At 51.3% G+C, this 20,000-nt stretch overlaps 1 protein-coding gene across 2 annotated transcripts in view; it reads left to right on the top strand.

The window, feature by feature from the left end:
* The window catches only part of LOC123769566 (protein Wnt-5b-like), a 501,917-nt gene that overhangs the window by 174,326 nt on the left and 307,591 nt on the right, over positions 1-20,000 (top strand). Inside the window, exon 2 of one of the 2 annotated variants that reach the window (XM_069308692.1) lies at positions 10,677-10,704. The exons of the other annotated variant lie outside the window; for it this stretch is intronic. The gene's annotated coding sequence lies outside the window, so the exon portion shown is untranslated. The remainder of the gene's footprint in view (positions 1-10,676; positions 10,705-20,000) is intronic. 2 annotated transcript variants of the gene reach the window in all.

Genomic DNA, 20,000 nt, shown 5'->3' with positions numbered 1-20,000 from the left:
GTAATGGACCGCAGTGATGGACCCCAGTGATGGACCCCAGTGATGGACCACAGTGATGGACCACAGTGATGGACCGCAGTGATGGACCCCAGTGATGGACCCCAGTGATGGACCCCAGTGATGGACCCCAGTGATGGACCACAGTGATGGACCGCAGTGATGGACCGCAGTGATGGACCACAGTGATGGACCACAGTGATGGACCGTAGAGATGGACCACAGTGATGGACCGTAGAGATAGACCACAGTGATGGACCACAGTGATGGACCGCAGTGATGGACCGCAGTGATGGACCACAGTGATGGACCACAGTGATGGACCACAGTGATGGACCACAGTGATGGACCACAGTGATGGACCACAGTGATGAACCCCAGTGATGGACCACAGTGATGGACCGTAGAGATGGACCACAGTGATGGACCACAGTGATGGACCACAGTGATGGACCATAGTGATGGACCACAGTGATGGACCACAGTGATGGACCGTAGAGATGGACCACAGTGATGGACCGTAGAGATGGACCACAGTGATGGACCACAGTGATGGACCGCAGTGATGGACCGCAGTGATGGACCACAGTGATGGACCACAGTGATGGACCACAGTAATGGACCACAGTGATGGACCACAGTGATGGACCACAGTGATGGACCACAGTGATGGACCACAGTGATGGACCACAGTGATGAACCCCAGTGATGGACCACAGTGATGGACCACAGTGATGGACCACAGTGATGGACCGCAGTGATGGACCACAGTGATGGACCGCAGTGATGGACCACAGTAATGGACCACAGTGATGGACCACAGTGATGGACCACAGTGATGGACCACAGTGATGGACCACAGTGATGAACCCCAGTGATGGACCACAGTGATGGACCACAGTGATGGACCACAGTGATGGACCGCAGTGATGGACCACAGTGATGGACCGCAGTGATGGACCCCAGTGATGGACCCCAGTGATGGACCCCAGTGATGGACCCCAGTGATGGACCACAGTGATGGACCGCAGTGATGGACCGCAGTGATGGACCACAGTGATGGACCACAGTGATGGACCGTAGAGATGGACCACAGTGATGGACCGTAGAGATAGACCACAGTGATGGACCGCAGTGATGGACCACAGTAATGGACCACAGTGATGGACCACAGTGATGGACCACAGTGATGGACCACAGTGATGGACCGTAGAGATGGACCACAGTGATGGACCACAGTGATGGACCACAGTGATGGACCGTAGAGATGGACCACAGTGATGGACCACAGTAAACCACTTTTTGTACTATTCATTTTATAGTCCGAAAAAATGGCTAAAAAACGAAACCTAAATATTCCTAGGCCTATAGTACATATATGTACTATAGTACATATATGTACATAGTATAATACATAAATGTACTATTAGGCCTAAAATAGGCCTAGGAGAGGTTAAGTTAGGTCTTATTGAGGGCCAACAGCCTATACTCCACAAGCCCCAACACGCCAGTTGCTTAACTCCTGGGTACCTGTTTTATTGCTAGGTGAACAGAGGCATAAAGTGAAAGGAAACGCGCCCAACTGCTTCTGTCCTGCAAGGGGGGGGGGGGGGATCGAACCCTCAGTTGTGAGCCAAGAACGTAAACAACTGCGCTAAAAGATCGCATTCCCTTCCTCTCCTAAAGACCAATAAGGCAAGATGGGCGACAGTCCAGTACACAGTCTCCCCATGGTAACCTCTATGCAACATTATATATATATATATATATATATATATATATATATATATATATATATATATATATATGTCGTACCTAGTAGCCAGAACTCACTTCTCAGCCTAATATGCAAGGCCCGATTTGCCTAATAAGCCAAGTTTTCATGAATTAATTGTTTTTCGACTACCTAACCTACCTAACCTAACCTAACCTAACTTTTTCGGCTACCTAACCTAACCTAACCTATAAAGATAGGTTAGGTTAGGTTAGGTAGGGTTGGTTAGGTTCGGTCATATATCTACTTTAATTTTATCTCCAATAAAAAACAATTGACCTCATACATAATGAAATGGGTAGCTTTATCATTTCATAAGAAAATAAATAGAGAAAATATATTAATTCATGAAAACTTGGCTTATTAGGCAAATCGGGCCTTGAATAGTAGGCTGAGAAGTGAGTTCTGGCTACTAGGTACGACATATATATATATATATATATATATATATATATACCCATATATATATATGGGTAGTAGCTGTTCTTCTGTGGTTGGAGGTCTTCGGGGTGGCGGGGGAGGTCTTAGGGTGGCGGGGGCGCCAGCCGGCCCTGGAGGCGGGAGGGACTAAGCCAGCCGCACCAGCTGCGCCTGCTGGTGGCGCAGCTGGCTGGCCTTCCGGGTGAGCCAGCTTCAGGCAGCTGCCAAGGTTACCGTGTGTGTGTGTGTGTGTGTGTGTGTGTGTGTGTGTGTGTGTGTGTGTGTGTGTGTGTGTGTGTGTGTGTGTGTGCTTGTGCGCGCGCGTGTGTGCGTGTGTGTGTGGGGGGGGGGGTCACCGTCGAAGCTGCTGGACGACTTCCATCATTATATTTGGCTTAAACTTTATTTGTATTATAGATAATAAGGTAGTTTAATATTATGATGACGGAGACCTTACCTGATCACCAGAATGGCGACCTTTTGTTTTTTACTAAGATGATCGTCAAACTTGCCTGGTGAAATATCTCTCTCTGTCTCTCTGTCTCTCTGTCTCTCTGTCTCTCTCTCTCTCTCTCTCTCTCTCTCTCTCTCTCTCTCTCTCTCTCTCTCTCTCTCTCTCTCTCTCTCTCTCTCTCTCTCTCACCACCCCCCCCCCCCCAACCACTTGGGCTAAACGGCAGATCGACGGCCTCTCTTCATGCAGGTCGGCGCTCAATCTCCGACCGTCCACAACCCAAATCCTTATCCTGATCCGCCTTCCCAGTGCCACATAGTCGTAATGGCTTGGGCGCTCCCCCCCCCCCCCCTAATACTTCCCTTTCCCTTCCTCATTTGAATATGCCAAACAATGTTGTTTCAGATTTAGCAACTGAGAACGAAGTGTCCATGTAGCACGGGCTATGGTGAGCCCGTAAGTGGTGTCAAACACGTCGTATAGCATCTTGTATACCACTTAAGTCTCAGACCACGTTTCTGACCCCGGTTTTTCTCCTATGGCGTCCCATCAGCTATGTCGCAACCCGTTCTCGCACTTGCTTTCAGTCAATATTGGTTTATTTAATAAGTGTATATGTGACATACTAATTGATTGTAAATATTTTAATTTACCTTGAAAAGCTTCATAGAAAACACCGACCTCACCTAACCTTCTTAGTATGTTAAGATAAGCATCTTATTGCTTCTTCACGTTATGTTAACGAACGGTACAAACGCAACCTTCTAATGGAAAAAAGATACTCAAAAGTATCTCTTATGTTCATGTATGTGTTCACTGCCTCGAGAGGGTTAGGTGGGGTGTGTGGGTTAGTGCGCTGCCGGGTAGCTTAGTAGGCTGCGTTTGTTACGGAGTGGCTGGTCAAGGGGGAAGGGCCCGCTTGGCTAACGTGTGTTTAACGAGCGGTGGTTCATGAGTGTTTGGTGGGTGTTGTATGAAGCTCTGGTGAGTCTACTCATGTTTCAATAAGGCTCTGGTGACAGTCTTGTGAAGCTAGTTACATAATTGTTAATGTTATATACACATGTACATATATATACATCCATGTACACAAATACACACATCAATAATCTTTTGTGTGACAAATGATCCACAAGAGGCTCACAACAGTCACTATACAAGGCACTTTACATCTATGGTGAGTCACACGTACAGTTACTAGTCTTGCTCCACACCCACCCAACTGGGCGGCAGCTTTACAGTCATGTGCTCCACACCCACCCAACTGGGCGGCAGCTTTACAGTCATGTGCTCCACACCCACCCAACTGGGCGGCAGCTTTACAGTCATGTGCTCCACACCCACCCAACTGGACGGCAGCTTTACAGTCATGTGCTCCACACCCACCCAACTGGGCGGCAGCTTTACAGTCATGTGCTCCACACCCACCCAACTGGGCGGCAGCTTTACAGTCATGTGCTCCACACCCACCCAACTGGACGGCAGCTTTACAGTCATGTGCTCCACACCCACCCAACTGGGCGGCAGCTTTACAGTCATGTGCTCCACACCCACCCAACTGGGCGGCAGCTTTACAGTCATGTGCTCCACACCCACCCAACTGGACGGCAGCTTTACAGTCATGTGCTCCACACCCACCCAACTGGGCGGCAGCTTTACAGTCATGTGCTCCACACCCACCCAACTGGGCGGCAGCTTTACAGTCATCTGCTCCACACCCACCCAACTGGACGGCAGCTTTACAGTCATGTGCTCCACACCCACCCAACTGGGCGACAGCTTTACAGTCATGTGCTCCACACCCACCCAACTGGACGGCAGCTTTACAGTCATGTGCTCCACACCCACCCAACTGGGCGGCAGCTTTAGTCATGTGCTCCACACCCACCCAACTGGGCGACAGCTTTACAGTCATGTGCTCCACACCCACCCAACTGGGCGGCAGCTTTACAGTCATGTGCTCCACACCCACCCAACTGGGCGACAGCTTTACAGTCATGTGCCCCACACCCACCCAACTGGGCGGCAGCTTTGAATGAAGAACTTAACACATTTATTGGACACCATTGATGGTGTTATCTCTGAATGCCGCGATTTTGTTCACATTCCATTATATAATGACACAAAGTGTGGGAATAGTTCTGCTGACAGAGTTTACATTTAGTCAAGTCTACATCAGCAGGTGGTGTAAACTGCCAGAGGTACTTGTAGCCGAGCCTAAGCCTAGCAGTGGTAACATCTAGAAGTCTGCTAACATTATTGGATGACCCATAGACGTGCGGTTCTTCCTGCATAATAGAATGATGATAGATGGAGCAACTGGTGTGAATGTCACCTTGCCTCAAGTCTACGAGATTGTGTTGATGTTTCCAACCACTTGGGTTGGACGGTAGAGCGACGGTCTCTCTTCATGCAGGTCGGCGTTCAATCCCCCGACCGTCCCAAGTGGTTGGGCTGCTGATAGTTCCCTCTCTCCAGGAATATTGCTGCCCTCAGGCTGCTCATGTGTCCTGAAGGGTGTAGAGGAGGGCAGCCATCCTTGCTCGCGACGCAGAGCGGAATCACCTAAAGTACAGTTTCCTCTTTTGGCCCAGACCTGGTCTGGACGGGTAGAGGTGACGGGTGAGGTGACGGGTGAGGAGACGGGTGAGGAGACGGGTGAGGGAGTGAGGTGAGGTGACGGGTGAGGAGGGTAACGGGTGAGGCAAAGTGGGGGGGGGGGGGTCCTTCTGTCTATGGGGTCATTCTGGTGCTCTGACTCCTCCCGTGTACCCTGGTGGGTGTCACTCACTGGAGGCCTGAGTGTCACTCACTGGAGGCCTGAGTGTCACTCACTGAGTGCCACACACTGGAGGGGGCCACCACCACGACCAGCATCACCGTAAGGTCAGCGAGTGCGTGGCGGCGCGTATGTACATATGAGGTTATAAACGCGTACCTGTGTGGCGTAGATATGAAGTGATAAATGCGTACATGTGAGATCCGGTTGGTGGAGGGACGGGGTGCTGGGGTCAGGACGGGGTCCAGGGGGTGGGTCAGGGGATCTAGGGGGTCCAGGGGGTCAGGGGGGGTCAGCGTGCTTAGGGAGGGAGAGGTATTCCTTGTTGCTTATCGCACATCAATATTACCTTTGGTCCAGGTCTGAGGCGTTGGTCTTCTTTCCCTCTGTGGGCCTGACCGGAAATGTTGGTCTTGAAGGCTTTTTGGTCATTTTTTTGCATGGATATTCCAGCGCGGGCCCTAAGCCTCTGGCTGGCCCACTGCGCGGGCCCTAAGCCTCTGGCTGGCCCACTGCGCGGGCCCTAAGCCTCTGGCTGGCCCACTGCGCGGGCCCCAAGCCTCTGGCTGGCCCACTGCGCGGGCCCCAAGCCTCTGGCTGGCCCACTGGGCGGGCCCTAAGCCTCTGGCTGGCCCACTGCGCGGGCCCTAAGCCTCTGACTGGTCCACTAAGTGTTGCTTGTTTCTGTTTTACTTGGGCGGAGTATGAGTATTTATGACTCTTATGGTCGCTTCAGTAAGATTTTGTCCCACGTGTTTAACAACTTCTTCCTTCTGCTGTGTTGTGGTCACTGTACATCTTTTGCATTGCTCTAATACTTTATTAATCTGTGATAGACTCTGTGGTATGTAAAGGTCTACATTTCTTCTCTTAGTTGCAAGTTTTGCAGCTTCATTTGCAATGTCATTTCCTATTATTCCCACATGACTTGGCACCCAGTTGATGAGCACCCGAAAGTCTTGATGTTTCAGTGTTTGCTTTAATAATATGACATTTGTGATCAGATGGATGTTATCAAGTATGTCTTCTTGTTTACAAGGGTTCAATGGCAGTTTTCGAATCTATATGAATGATAACATGTTGTCGGTGTTTTTTTGGTTATTGGTAATGCTGACAGTTAATTTACACGTAAAAGTGTTATGTGTACACAAATTTCTTTAATTGCATTTAATACACAAAAGACTAGTTACATAAAAGGTCAACGGTTTAATTAGCCCAAGGCGACATGCAGTGTCTCTCTCTACTCTATTTCCACATTCATGTCCTGGTACAGGTAGCTGTCACCTCTTGAGTCCTCTTGGTTCTCCGTCGGGCTTAGTACCAAGATTGGAGAAGAAAGTCTTGGTGCTTTTACGCGCCCTGTGGGCAGTGGTGGAATGGTTCCCTTCCACGGGATGGGTGGGTATGGGGTTCACCACTGCCCGCGGGATGGGTATGGGGTCCACCACTGCCCGCGGGATGGGTATGGGGTCCACCACCGCCCACGGGATGCGTATGGGGTCCACCACCGCCCATGGGATGGGTATGGGGTCCACCACCGCCCACGGGATGCGTATGGGGTCCACCACCGCCCATGGGATGGGTATGGGGTCCACCACCGCCCACGGGATGGGTATGGGGTCCACCACCGCCCACGGGATGAGTATGGGGTCCACCACCGCCCACGGGATGGGTATGGGGTCCACCACCGCCCACGGGATGGGTATGGGGTCCACCACTGCCCACGGGATGGGTATGGGGTCCACCACTGCCCACGGGATGGGTATGGGGTCCACCACGGCCCACGGGATGGGTATGGGGTCCACCACCGCCCACGGGATGGGTATGGGGTCCACCACCGCCCACGGGATGGGTATGGGGTCCACCACTGCCCACGGGATGGGTATGGGGTCCACCACTGCCCACTGGATGGGTATGGGGTCCACCACTGCCCACGGGATGGGTATGGGGTCCACCACTGCCCACGGGATGGGTATGGGGTCCAACACTGCCCACGGGATGGGTATGGGGTCCACCACCGCCCACGGGATGGGTATGGGGTCCACCACTGCCCACGGGATGGGTATGGGGTCCACCACTGCCCACGGGATGGGTATGGGGTCCACCACCGCCCACGGGATGGGTATGGGGTCCACCACCGCCCACGGGATGGGTATGGGGTCCACCACTGCCCACGGGATGGGTATGGGGTCCACCACTGCCCACGGGATGGGTATGGGGTCCACCACCGCCCACGGGATGGGTATGGGGTCCACCACCGCCCACGGGATGGGTATGGGGTCCACCACCGCCCACGGGATGGGTATGGGGTCCACCACTGCCCACGGGATGGGTATGGGGTCCACCACTGCCCACGGGATGGGTATGGGGTCCACCACCGCCCACGGGATGGGTATGGGGTCCACCACCGCCCACGGGATGGGTATGGGGTCCACCACTGCCCACGGGATGGGTATGGGGTCCACCACTGCCCACGGGATGGGTATGGGGTCCACCACCGCCCACGGGATAACTAAAAGAATAACTATTTACTGTAGAATGTATTACACTTATTATAAATTTACACAACGTATTATCGATTTACAATATATAATAAACGTTGTGTAAATTTACACAACGTATTATAAAATATTATAATATTTTAGCATTATAAATTTACACTTATTGAACCTTCAAGATACGTTCGAAAAGTTGTGTAAATTTATAATTAGTGTATAATACATTCTATACTTAATATTTATTCTTTTAGTCAACCTTGAACAAATATGACATTTGGAGAAATCGTCTTGCAAATCAATCACGATGCAAGAACACTTTAAGGGGCGGGTCCTCCTTAGCTCTCTCACAAGTGTTTAAGGTTTAATTGTCTCCCCCCTTACCCTCCAGGGTGTCAAGGAAACTTGGCTTTGGCTAAGATGTCCCTCAGTGATATGACTTTGGTCCCTCCAATCATTACGGCAGGTACATGTGTGGGAAGCTTGGCCAGGCTGGGTGTCCCCCAGAGGTGGGTCCCAGAGGTGGGTCCCAGAGGTGGGTCCCAGAGGTGGGTCCCAGAGGTGGGTCCCAGAGGTGGGTCCCAGAGGTGGGTCCCAGAGGTGGGTCCCAGAGGTGGGTCCCAGAGGTGGGCCCCACAGGTGGGTCCCAGAGGTGGGTCCCACAGGTGGGCCCTACAGGTGGGCCCTACAGGTGGGACTAAGCCGGTCCCATAAGGTGAGGAGGTCTTGGTGAAAAGCTTCTCTGCTGTACCTGGGAAATAGAGGAAGGATTATCCTCTCATTCGTGTTCCGTTTAGGTGGAGTTCTCTGGTGTGTGTGTGTGTTCTTTGGTGGGGTTATCTTAGTGCGGACTGAAGAGTCTCCTCTGGGTAGCCGTTGTTGCTGACATGAGTCCACAAGTCAGCGGACTTGTGGACTCATTTGACCCCTATTTAGATTTAGATTAGAGTTTTTATTCAGCTGAAGGTACATACATTGAAGATGAATTGGAATTTAAAGATAGAGTTAGTATATACAATACCTAAAGCCACTAGTACGCATAGCGTTTCGGGCAAGGTGAGGGGGTGGGGGGGGGGGGAACAAACACTTAGACTAAAACTTAACAGTAATTGAGCTTAAAGTACATTATTTAAAAAATAAAAAATAAAAAATGGGGGAACATGGCAGAAAATAGCAATTATACAAGTTGGTCAACATTCAGCATTGTTTAAAATAGTAAGACATGCGTTGACATTTAGAGGTAAGGTAGGTTACATGGAGTTTATTAGGTAGTATTTATTTTGTATCTCTACAGCCTTTGACGTGATTGGGGAGGTTAATCCACATTCTGGGTCCCTTGATTTGTAGAGCATTTCTAGTTTGATTAAGTCGTACTCTTGGAATATCAAATAGGGGTTTGTTTCTGGTGTGGTGCCCATGGAAGCCTTGTGTTGGGAACAAGGCTTTCAAGGAGGTGGGAAGCCTTGAAGCCTCACTTAAGGCTTCCTGAAAATTGTGGTTACTGCTGGTAATCCGCTTTGTCCGTATACCCACGGAGCGGGGTACTGCGATCTCTTCACTGATAGAGGATCACTCGATGAGAAGTGAAGATATGAGTAGAGATGTGTTGATTTGTAGGCCGGCTACTGTAGGCCGGTCCACCCGGCTACTGTAGGCCGGTCCACCCGGCTACTGTAAGCCGGTCCACCCGGCTACTGTAAGCCGGTCCACCCGGCTACTGTAGGCCGGTCCACCCGGCTACTGTAAGCCGGTCCACCCGGCTACTGTAAGCCGGTCCACCCGGCTACTGTAAGCCGGTCCACCCGGCTACTGTAGGCCGGTCCACCCGGCCATGGGTTTGTTAAGGCCACTCTAGCTTTGTGTAACTTTGGGAGGTCATAAAAGCTTTGAAGTTTAGAGACAAAGGCCAAAAGTCCTTCTCTTGCCTCTGCTTTAACTAAGCTCCCACAGCCAACGTTTCGAACCTACCTTGTAGGGGCGAAACGTTGTGTAAATTTATAATAAGTGTACTGTCTTCTACAGTTAATTTTTATTAGCCCTAAACAAGAAACTAATCAACACGGACTATTTAGTCATATTCAATATATATATATATATATATATATATATATATATATATATATATATATATATATATATATATATATATATATATATATATAATAGTGTCAGACCACGGAGGAAAATTGAAACAGCAATTTCCTTAAGTACTTTCGTATATTAATACATCTTCAGAAGGATTAAACTCCTTCTGAAGATGTATTAATATACGAAAGTACTTAAGGAAATTCATGTTTCAATTTTCCTCCGTGGTCTGACACTGTCGCACTTTTAATCACGTGTATATTTTTCGTGATTTACACACACACTAATATATAAATATATAAAAATATATATAATATGGCCCCACAACAAGGGAGTGGCTGTGTAGGCCTAGGAGGCTTCCACCTTCCTGGAGGCCAAGTGGTTACTCTCATGTTGAAGTGAAGTCACTAAACATAGCTTAGTTAACAATTAGTAACGCTGTCACAGTATAGTGCGTGCGTTACTGGTGCTGGTGGTGATTGATTGATGAAGATTAAGCCACCTAAAAGGTGGCACGGGCATGAATAGCCCGTAAGTGGTGGCCCTTTTGAGCCATTACCAGTATCAAGAGCTGATGCTGGAGATCTGTGGAGGTGCGACTGTACCCTGCGTGACGGGAGATGTCTCCCGTGTGCTGGTGGTGATGAGTAACTGTTATTTATACTCCCACAGGTACGTTGGTGAAGGTGGCCACGTCCAGGTGAGTGCCTGTGTTGCAGTGAGTAACTTGCCGGTAAGTGTCCACTGCTGTGAGTGCCGGGGGACGTGTCACTGGGCCAGGGAGGGGCGGGGGGTCGGAGATGATTGATGAAGACACCCAAGAGGTGGCACGGGCATGAATAGCCCCGTAATAAAGGGTCCGAGGAAGTAGGAGATGCCTTCAAGAAGGCGCGTGAGGGGCCAGGGAGGCATGACGTCCCCGCCCCCCAGGCACTTGTGTAATGGGTCCCTGTGGCACCACACTGGTCCCCGTGACACCACCTGCTTGAAACCTGCTTGATGGGGTTCTGAATGTTGTTCTACTTCCCAAGCCCGGCCCGAGGCCAGGCTTGACTTGTAAGAGTTTGGTCCACCAGGCTGTTGCTTGGAGCGGCCCGCAGGCCCACATACCCACCACAGCCCGGCTGATCCGGAACTTCTCTTAGAAAACAGACCAGTTTTCTCTTGAAGATGTCCACGGTTGTTCCGGCAATATTTCTTATAGTCGCTGGGAGGACGTTGAACAACCGCGGACCTCTGATGTTCATACAGTGTTCTCTGAATGTGCCTATGGCACCTCTGCTCTTCGCTGGTTCAATCTTGCATTTTCAGTTCGTTGTTATTTTACAGTGTAGATTTGGGACCTGGCCCTCCAGTATTTTCCATGTGTATATTATTTGGTGTCTCTCTCTCGTCTCCTTTCTAGAGAGTACATTTGGAGAGCTTTGAGACAATTTGGGGAGCCGGTCGGCCGAGCGGACAGCACGCTGGACTGTGATCCTGTGGTCCCGGGTTCGATCCCGGGCGCCAGAGAGAAATAATGGGCAGAGTTTCTTTCACCCTATGCCCCTGTTACCTAGCAGTAAATAGGTACCTGGGTGTTAGTCAGCTGTCACGGGCTGCTTCCTGGGGGTGGAGGCCTGGTCGAGGACCGGGCCGCGGGGACACTAAAGCCCCGAAATCATCTCAAGATAAGATCCCAATAATTTAGGTGCTTTATCTCGTCTATGCGTGCCGTATATGTTCTCTGTATTCTCTCTATTTCAGCAATCTCTCCTGCTCTGAAGGGGGAAGTGAGTACTGAGCAGTACTCAAGACGGGACAACACAAGTGACTTGAAGAGTACAACCATTGTGATGGGATCCTTCAAATCACTTGTACTGTCCCGTCTTGAGTACTGCTCAGTACTCACTTCCCCCTTCAGAGCAGGAGAGATTGCTGAAATAGAGGAAATACAGAGAACATATAAGGCACGCATAGACAAGATAAAACACCTAAATTATTGGGATCGTCTCAAAGCCCTCCAAATGTACTCTCTAGAAAGGAGACGAGAGAGATACCAAATAATATACACATGGAAAATAATGGAGGGCCAGGTCCCAAATCTACACAGTAAAATAACAACGTACTGAAGTGAACGATATGGAAATGCAGAATAGAACCAGTGAAGAGCAGAGGTGCCATAGGCACAATTAGAGAATATCAGAGGTCCACGGTTGTTAAACGTCCTCCCAGCGAGTATAAGAAATATTGCCGGAAAAACCGTGGACATCTTCAAGAGAAAACTAGATCATTTTCTCCAAGGAGTGCCGGACCAACCGGACTGTGGTGGGTATGTGAGCCTGCGGGCCGCTGCAAGCAACAGCCTGGTGGACCAAACCCGGCTTTGGGGGAGTAGAACAACTCCCAGAACCCCATCAAACAGATACCAAGCAGGTATGTATCTAGATGATGTATGTTGATGATGTATATGGATGATATACATAGATGTTGTACATAGATGTTGTATGTGGATGATGTACATAGATGATGTGTGCAGATGATGTTCATGATAACATGTACATGCACATGGGAGGTACAGAGAGGTACTCCCAGTAGCACCACACATGGGGTCTTATTCTGGTTAAAGAGTACAATGGACAGTGTTAGGCCCGTAACCTTCATCACTCGACCTCTTGGGCTCCTTGGACACCCTCCCCTCCCCCCCCACCCCTACCCGGCTGGGGGTCTCTGCTCTGAGGTAAGAGGTATCAAGAGAGAGAGAGAGGGAGGTTACCTCTGAGGAAGGATACCTATTCTTAGGGAAGTTGTACTAATCTAAGGAAAGTGAAACTACCCATATTGAAGCTGTTTCGAGTCTCAAGGTGCTTGGCGAGGTCTTTAATAAGGGTTTACTGTACGGGATCAACACTCAGGGGGAGGCAGGTGTTACGGGTCAGTCCCTGGGGTCAGCCCTGGGGTCAGGTCCTGGGGTCAGGTGGGGGGAGAGGCGGGAGCAAGGGAGACAGAGATGGGGGTATTTCTAAGGTAAGATATACCATATCACCACTTTATGATATGTCATGACACTCTTGGCACCCCTCAAGTGGTGAGGGGTGCCAAGTGTGTGCTGGGGTAAGGTGCAGCACCAGGAGTGCCAGACGGAGTGTCAAGTGAGTAACGGAGTGACAGGCACCTCACCTGATTTCAGGCGTTGGTCCCAGTCAGTTTTTCACCCTGAGGTGAGAGTTTGGGTGTGGCTCTCCCTCTTGGCCCTGAGTGTGGCACTCCCTTGGCCCTGAGTGTGGCTCTCCCCCTGGCCCTGAGTGTGGCACTCCCTTGGCCCTGAGTGTGGCTCTCCCCCTGGCCCTGAGTGTGGCTCTCCCCCTGGCCCTGAGTGTGGCACTCCCTCTTGGCCCTGAGTGTGGCACTCCCTCTTGGCCCTGAGTGTGGCACTCCCTCTTGGCCCTGAGTGTGGCACTCCCTCTTGGCCCTGAGTGTGGCACTCCCTCTTGGCCCTGAGTGTGGCTCTCCCTCTTGGCCCTGAGTGTGGCACTCCCTCTTGGCCCTGAGTGTGGCACTCCCTCTTGGCCCTGAGTGTGGCTCTCCCTCTTGGCCCTGAGTGTGGCACTCCCTTGGCCCTGAGTGTGGCTCTCCCCCTGGCTCTGAGTGTGGCACTCCCTCTTGGCCCTGAGTGTGGCACTCCCTTGGCCCTGAGTGTGGCACTCCCTTGGCCCTGAGTGTGGCACTCCCTTGGCCCTGAGTGTGGCTCTCCCCCTGGCCCTGAGTGTGGCACTCCCTTGGCCCTGAGCGCCTCTACTGCACCCCGCGAATAGTCCTGCTGCACACTCACACAAGTTGGCACCTTACCAAAGGCACTGTACTCAAGGGCCACTGGTTACTCAGGTCATCTTTCACCACCAAAGGTCAAATTCACTCCAAAACATCTACCACTCAGGGGCTACTCATGCCCGTGCAGCCTCTTGGGTGGCTTAATCTTCATCAATCAATCAATCAATCACAGATCATGTAATCACTCTTAATCAATGATAGTCTTAGAGACTCAAGGCGTCTACAGAAGCCAGATATTGGCGCAAGGAAATCTTTATTTCCTTGAAAGTGAAAGTTGCCCCGTACGGTATATTAGAAGCATACACAACATACTCGGGTCACCTCACCTGGGGCCAGATTCACGAAGCAGTTACGCAAGCACTTACGAACCTGTACATCTTTTATCAATCGTTGGCGGCTTTGTTTATAGTTATTATACAGTTAATGAGCTCCGAAGCACCAGGAGGCTGTTTATAACAATAACAACAGTTGATTGGGAAGTGTTTCATGCTTGTAAACTGTTTAATATATGTAACCAAAGCCGTCAAAGATTGAGGAAAGATGTACACGTTCGTAAGTGCTTGCGTAACTGCTTCGTGAATCAGGACCCAGGTACGTAAGTACTTGCGTAACTGCTTCGTGAATCAGGGCCCCAGATCTATCACATTATCCTTACCCGGCGACCTTCCTCTCGGGGCAAAGTTATACACGTTCTTCAATCTCAATTTCTTGAATATATTTGCCATATATTTTTTTTTAATATTCATTCGCTTGTAGTTCTGTTTGGGGTTTAATGCTGGAGTTTTCCCTAGTCAGCTAGGGAAGAGAGAGCACCTACTGGAGAGCTTGGGAACAGAGAGCACCTGCTGTAGAGTTATAGAAGAGAGCACCTGCTGTAGAGCTAAGGAAGAGAGAGCACTTGCTGTAGTTATGGAAGAGAGCACCAGCTGTAGAGCTAGGGGAAGAAAGAGCACCTGCTGAAGAGCTAGGGAAAAAAGAGAGCACGTGCTGTAGAGCTAGGGAAGAGAGCACCTGCTGGAGAGCTAGGGAATAGAGAGCACCTGCTCGAGAGCTAGGGAAGAGTGAGAAAGACCACCTGTAAGGGAGCTAGGAAAGACAACACCTGCTGTAGAGCTAGGGGTAAAAGAGAGCACCTACTGGAGAGCTAGGGAAGAGAGAGCACCTACTGGAGAGCTGGGGAAGAGAGAGCACCTACTGGAGAGCTGGGGAAGAGAGAGCACCTACTGGAGAGCTGGGGAAGAGAGAGCACCAACTGGAGAGCTAGGGAAGAGAGAGCACCTACTGGAGAGCTGGGGAAGAGAGAGCACCTACTGGAGAGCTGGGGAAGAGAGAGCACCTACTGGAGAGCTGGGGAAGAGAGAGCACCTACTGGAGAGCTGGGGAAGAGAGAGCACCTACTGGAGAGCTGGGGAAGAGGGAGCACCTACTGGAGAGCTGGGGAAGAGAGAGCACCTACTGGAGAGCTGGGGAAGAGAGAGCACCTACTGGAGAGCTGGGGAAGAGAGAGCACCTACTGGAGAGCTGGGGAAGAGAGATCACCTGCTGGAGAGCTAGGGGAAGAGAGCACCAGCTAGAGAGCTACGGAAGAAAGAGAGCACCTGCTTTGGAGCTGGGGAAGAGAGTACCTGCTGTAGAGCTGGGGAAGAAGGCACTTGCTGTAGAGCTATGGAAGAGAGAGTACCTGCTGGAGAGCTGAGGAAGAGTGAGCACCTGCTGTAGAGTTATCTAAGAGAGCACCTGTTGGAGAGGTAGGGAAGAAAGAGAGCAAATGCTGTAGAGCTAGGAAAGAGAGAGAGAGCAAATGCTGTAGAGCTAGGAAAGAGAGTGAGAGCACTTGCAGGAGAGCTAGGGAAGAGAGAGCACCTGCTGTAGAGCTAGGAAAGAGAGAGCACCTGCTGGAGAGCTAGGGAAGAGAGAGCACCTGCTGTAGAGCTAGAGAAGAGAGAGCACCTGCTGTAGAGTTATGGAAGAGAACACCTGCTGGGGAGCTAGGAAAGAAAGAGAGCAAATGCTGTAGAGCTAGGAATGAGAGAGAGCAAATGCTGTAGAGCTAGGAGAGAGAGAGAGCACTAGCAGGAGAGCTAGGGAAGAGAGAGCACCTGCTGGAGAGCTGGGGAAGAGAGAGCACCTGCTGGAGAGCTGGGGAAGAGAGAGCACCTGCTGTAGAGCTAGGGAAGAGAGACACCCCCTGCTGTAGAGCTAGGGAAGAAACAGAGCACCTGCTGGAGAGCTAGGGAAGAGAGAGCACCTGCTGTAGAGCTAAGGAAGATAAAGCATCTGCTGTAGAGCTAAGGAAGATAGAGCACCTGCTGTAAAGTTATGGAAGAGAGCACCTGCTGGAGAGCTAGGGAAGAGAGAGCATCTGCTGTAGAGCTAAGGAAGATAGAGCATCTGCTGTAGAGCTAAGGAAGATAGAGCACCTGCTGTAAAGTTATGGAAGAGAGCACCTGCTGGAGAGCTAGGGAAGAGAGAGCATCTGCTGTAGAGCTAAGGAAGAGAGAGCATCTGCTGTAGAGCTAAGGAAGATAGAGCACCTGCTGTAAAGTTATGGAAGAGAGCACCTGCTGGAGAGCTAGGGAAGAGAGAGCATCTGCTGTAGAGCTAAGGAAGATAGAGCATCTGCTGTAGAGCTAAGGAAGATAGAGCACCTGCTGTAAAGTTATGGAAGAGAGCACCTGCTTGAGAGCTAGGGAAGAGAGAGCACCTGCTGTAGAGCTGGGGAAGAGAGAGAGCACATGCTGTAGAGCTTGGGAAGAGGGAGCACATGCTGTAGAGCTTGGGAAGAGAGAGCACCTGCTGGAGAGATATGGAAGAGAAAGAGCACCTGCTGTAGAGCTAGGGGAAAAAGAGAGCACCTGCTGAAGAGCTAGGGGTAAAAGAGAGCACCTGCTGGAGAGCTAGGGAAGAAATACAGCACCTGCTTTGAAACAGGGGAAGAGAGCACCTGCTGTGGAGCTAGGGAAGAGAGAGTACCTGCTGTAGAGCTAGGGAAGACAGAGCACCTGCTGGAGAGCTGGGGAAGAGAGAGCACCTACTGGAGAGCTAGGGAAGAGAGAGCACCTGCTGGAGAGCTGGGGAAGAGAGAGCACCTGCTGGAGAGCTAGGGAAGAGAGAGCACCTGCTGGAGAGCTGGGGAAGAGAGAGTACCTGCTGTAGAGCTAGGGAAGACAGAGCACCTGCTGGAGAGCTGGGGAAGAGAGAGCACCTGCTGGAGAGCTAGGGAAGAGTGAGCACCTGCTGGAGAGCTGGGGAAGAGAGAGCACCTGCTGGAGAGCTAGGGAAGAGAGAGCACCTGCTGGAGAGCTGGGGAAGAGAGCACCTGCTGGAGAGCTAGGGAAGAGTGAGCACCTGCTGTAGAGTTGTGGAAAAGAGCACCTGCTGTAGAGCTAGGGAAGAGAGCACCTGCTGGAGAGCTGAGGAAGAGAGAGCACCTGCTGGAGAGCTGAGGAAGAGAGAGCACCTGCTGGATAGCTAGGGAAGAAAGAGCACCTGCTGTATAGCTGCGAAAGAAAGAGCACCTGCTGTAGAGCTGGGGAAGAGAGAGCACCTGCTGTAGAGCTGGGGAAGAGAGAGCACCTGCTGTAGAGCTAGGGAAGAAAGAGAGCACCTCCTGGAGAGGTAGGGAAGAAAGAGAGCACCTCATGGAGAGGTAGGGAAGAAAGAGAGCACCTCCTGGAGAGCTAGGGAAGAAATAGAACACCTACTGGAGAGCTAGGGGAGAAGGAGAGCACCTGCTGGAGAGCTAGGGAAGAGAGAGAGCGCCTGCTGGAGAGCTAGGGAAGAAAGACAACACCTGCTGTAGAGCTAGGGAAGAGAGAGCACCTGCTGGATAGCTAGGGAAGAAAGAGCACCTGCTGTAGAGCTAGGGAAGCAAGAGAGCAGCTGCTGTAGAGCTAGGGAAGAGAGAGCACCTGCTGGAGAGCTAGAGAAGAAAGAGCACCTGCTGGAGAGCTAGGGAAGAGAGAGCACCTGCTGAAGAGCTAGGGAAAAAAGAGAGCACGTGCTGTAGAGCTAGGGAAGAGAACACCTGCTGGTGAGCTAGGGAAGAATGAGTGCACCTGCTGTGGAGCTGGGAAAGAGAACACCTGCTGTAGAGCTTGGGGACAGAGAGCACCTGCTGTAGAGTTATAGAAGAGAGCACCTGCTGTAGAGCTAAGGAAGAGAGAGCACTTGCTGTAGTTATGGAAGAGAGCACCAGCTGTAGAGCTAGGGGAAGAAAGAGCACCTGCTGAAGAGCTAGGGAAAAAAGAGAGCACGTGCTGTAGAGCTAGGGAAGAGAGCACCTGCTGGAGAGCTAGGGAATAGAGAGCACCTGCTCGAGAGCTAGGGAAGAGTGAGAAAGACCACCTGTAAGGGAGCTAGGAAAGACAACACCTGCTGTAGAGCTGGGGAAGAGAGAGAGCACCTGCTATAGAGCTAGGGAAGAGTGAGCACCTGCTGGAGAGCTAGGGAAGAAAGAGCACCTGCTGTAGAGTTATGGAAGAGAGCACCTGCTGTAGAGTTATGGAAGAGAGCACCTGCTGTAGAGTTATGGAAGAGAGCACCTGCTGGAGAGCTAGGGAAGAGAGAACACCTGCTGTAGAGCTGGGGAAGAGAGCACCTGCTGTGGAGCTGGGGTAGAGAGAGAGCACCTGCTGTAGAGTTATGGAAGAGAGCACCTGCTGTAGAGCTGGGGTAGAGAGAGCACCTGCTGTAGAGCTTGGGAAGAGAGAGCACCTGCTGTAGATCTAAGGAAGAGAGAGCACCTGCTGTAGAGCTAGGGTAGAAAGAGAGCACCTGCTGAAGAGCTAGGGAACACAGTGCACCTGCTGTAGAGTTATGGAAAAAAGCACCTGCTGTAGAGCTAGGGAAGAGAGCACCTGCTGGAGAACTGAGGAAGAGAGAGCACCTGCTGTCGAGATAGGGAAGACAGTGCACCTGCTGTAGAGTTATGGAAAAGAGCACCTGGTGTAGAGCTAGGGAAGAAGCAGAGCACCTGCTGGAGAGCTAGGGAAGGAAGAGAGCACCTGCTGGAGAGCTAGGGAAGAAAGAGAGCACCTGCTGAATAGCTGGGGAAGAGAGAGCACTTGCTGTAGAGCTAGGGAAGAGTGAGCACCTGCTGGAGAGCTAGGAAAGAGAGCACCTGCTGTAGAGCTGGGGAAGAGTGAGCACCTGCTGGAGAGCTAGGAAAGAGAGCACCTGCTGTAGAGCTGGGGAAGAAAGAGAGCACCTGCTGTAGAGCTGGGGAAGAAAGAGAGCACCTGCTGTAGAGCTCGGGAAGAGAGCACCTGTTGGAGAGGTAGGAAGAGAACACCTGCTGGGGAGCTAGGAAAGAAAGTGAGCACCAGCTGTAGAGCTTGGGAACAGAGAGCACCTGCTGTAGAGTTATGGAAGAGAGCACCTGCTGTAGAGCTAGGGAAGAGAGACCACCAGCTGTAGAGCTAGGAAAGACACCCCCTGCTGTAGAGCTAGGGAAGAAAGAGAGCACCTGCTGTAGAGCTCGGGAAGAGAGCACCTGTTGGAGAGGGAGGGAAGAGCACCTGCTGGAGCTAGGGAATAGAGAGCACCTGCTGGAGAGCTGGGGAAGAAAGAGAGCACCTGCTGTAGAGCTAAGAAAGAAAGGGCACCTGTTGTAGAGCTAGGGAAGAAAGCACTTGCTGTAGAGCTATGGAAGAGAGAGCACCTGCTGTAGAGCTGGGGAAGAGAGAGCACCTGCTAGAGAGCTGGGAAGAGAGAGCACCTGCTGGAGAGCTGGGAAGAGAGAGCACCTGCTGGAGAGCTGGGAAGAAAGATAGCATCTGTTGTAGAGCTAGGGAAGAGAGAGCACCTGCTGTAGAGCTAAGGAAAAGAGAGCACCTGCTGTAGAGCTAAGGAAAAGAGAGCATCTGTAGATTTATGGAAGAGAGCACCTGCTGGAGAGCTAGGGAAGAAAGATCACCTGCTGGAGAGCAAGGGAAGAGAGAGCACCTGCTGGAGAGCAAGGGGAAGAGAGAGCACCTGCTGGAGAGCTAGGGGAAGAGAGCACCTGCTGTAGAGCTAGGGAGGAGAGAGCACCTGCTGTAGAGCTAGGGGAAGAGAGCACCTGCTGGAGAGCTATGGAAGAGAGAGCACCTGCTGAAGAGCTGGGGAAGAGAGAGCACCTGCTGTAGACCTAGGGAAGAGAGAGCACCTACTGTCGAGCTAAGGAAGAGAGAGTACCTGCTGTAG

Source organism: Procambarus clarkii, chromosome 63, assembly GCF_040958095.1.
Source record: "Procambarus clarkii isolate CNS0578487 chromosome 63, FALCON_Pclarkii_2.0, whole genome shotgun sequence".
In the NCBI taxonomy this organism is placed as follows: Eukaryota; Metazoa; Arthropoda; class Malacostraca; order Decapoda; family Cambaridae; genus Procambarus; species Procambarus clarkii.
This window is presented reverse-complemented; position numbering and strand designations above follow the sequence as displayed.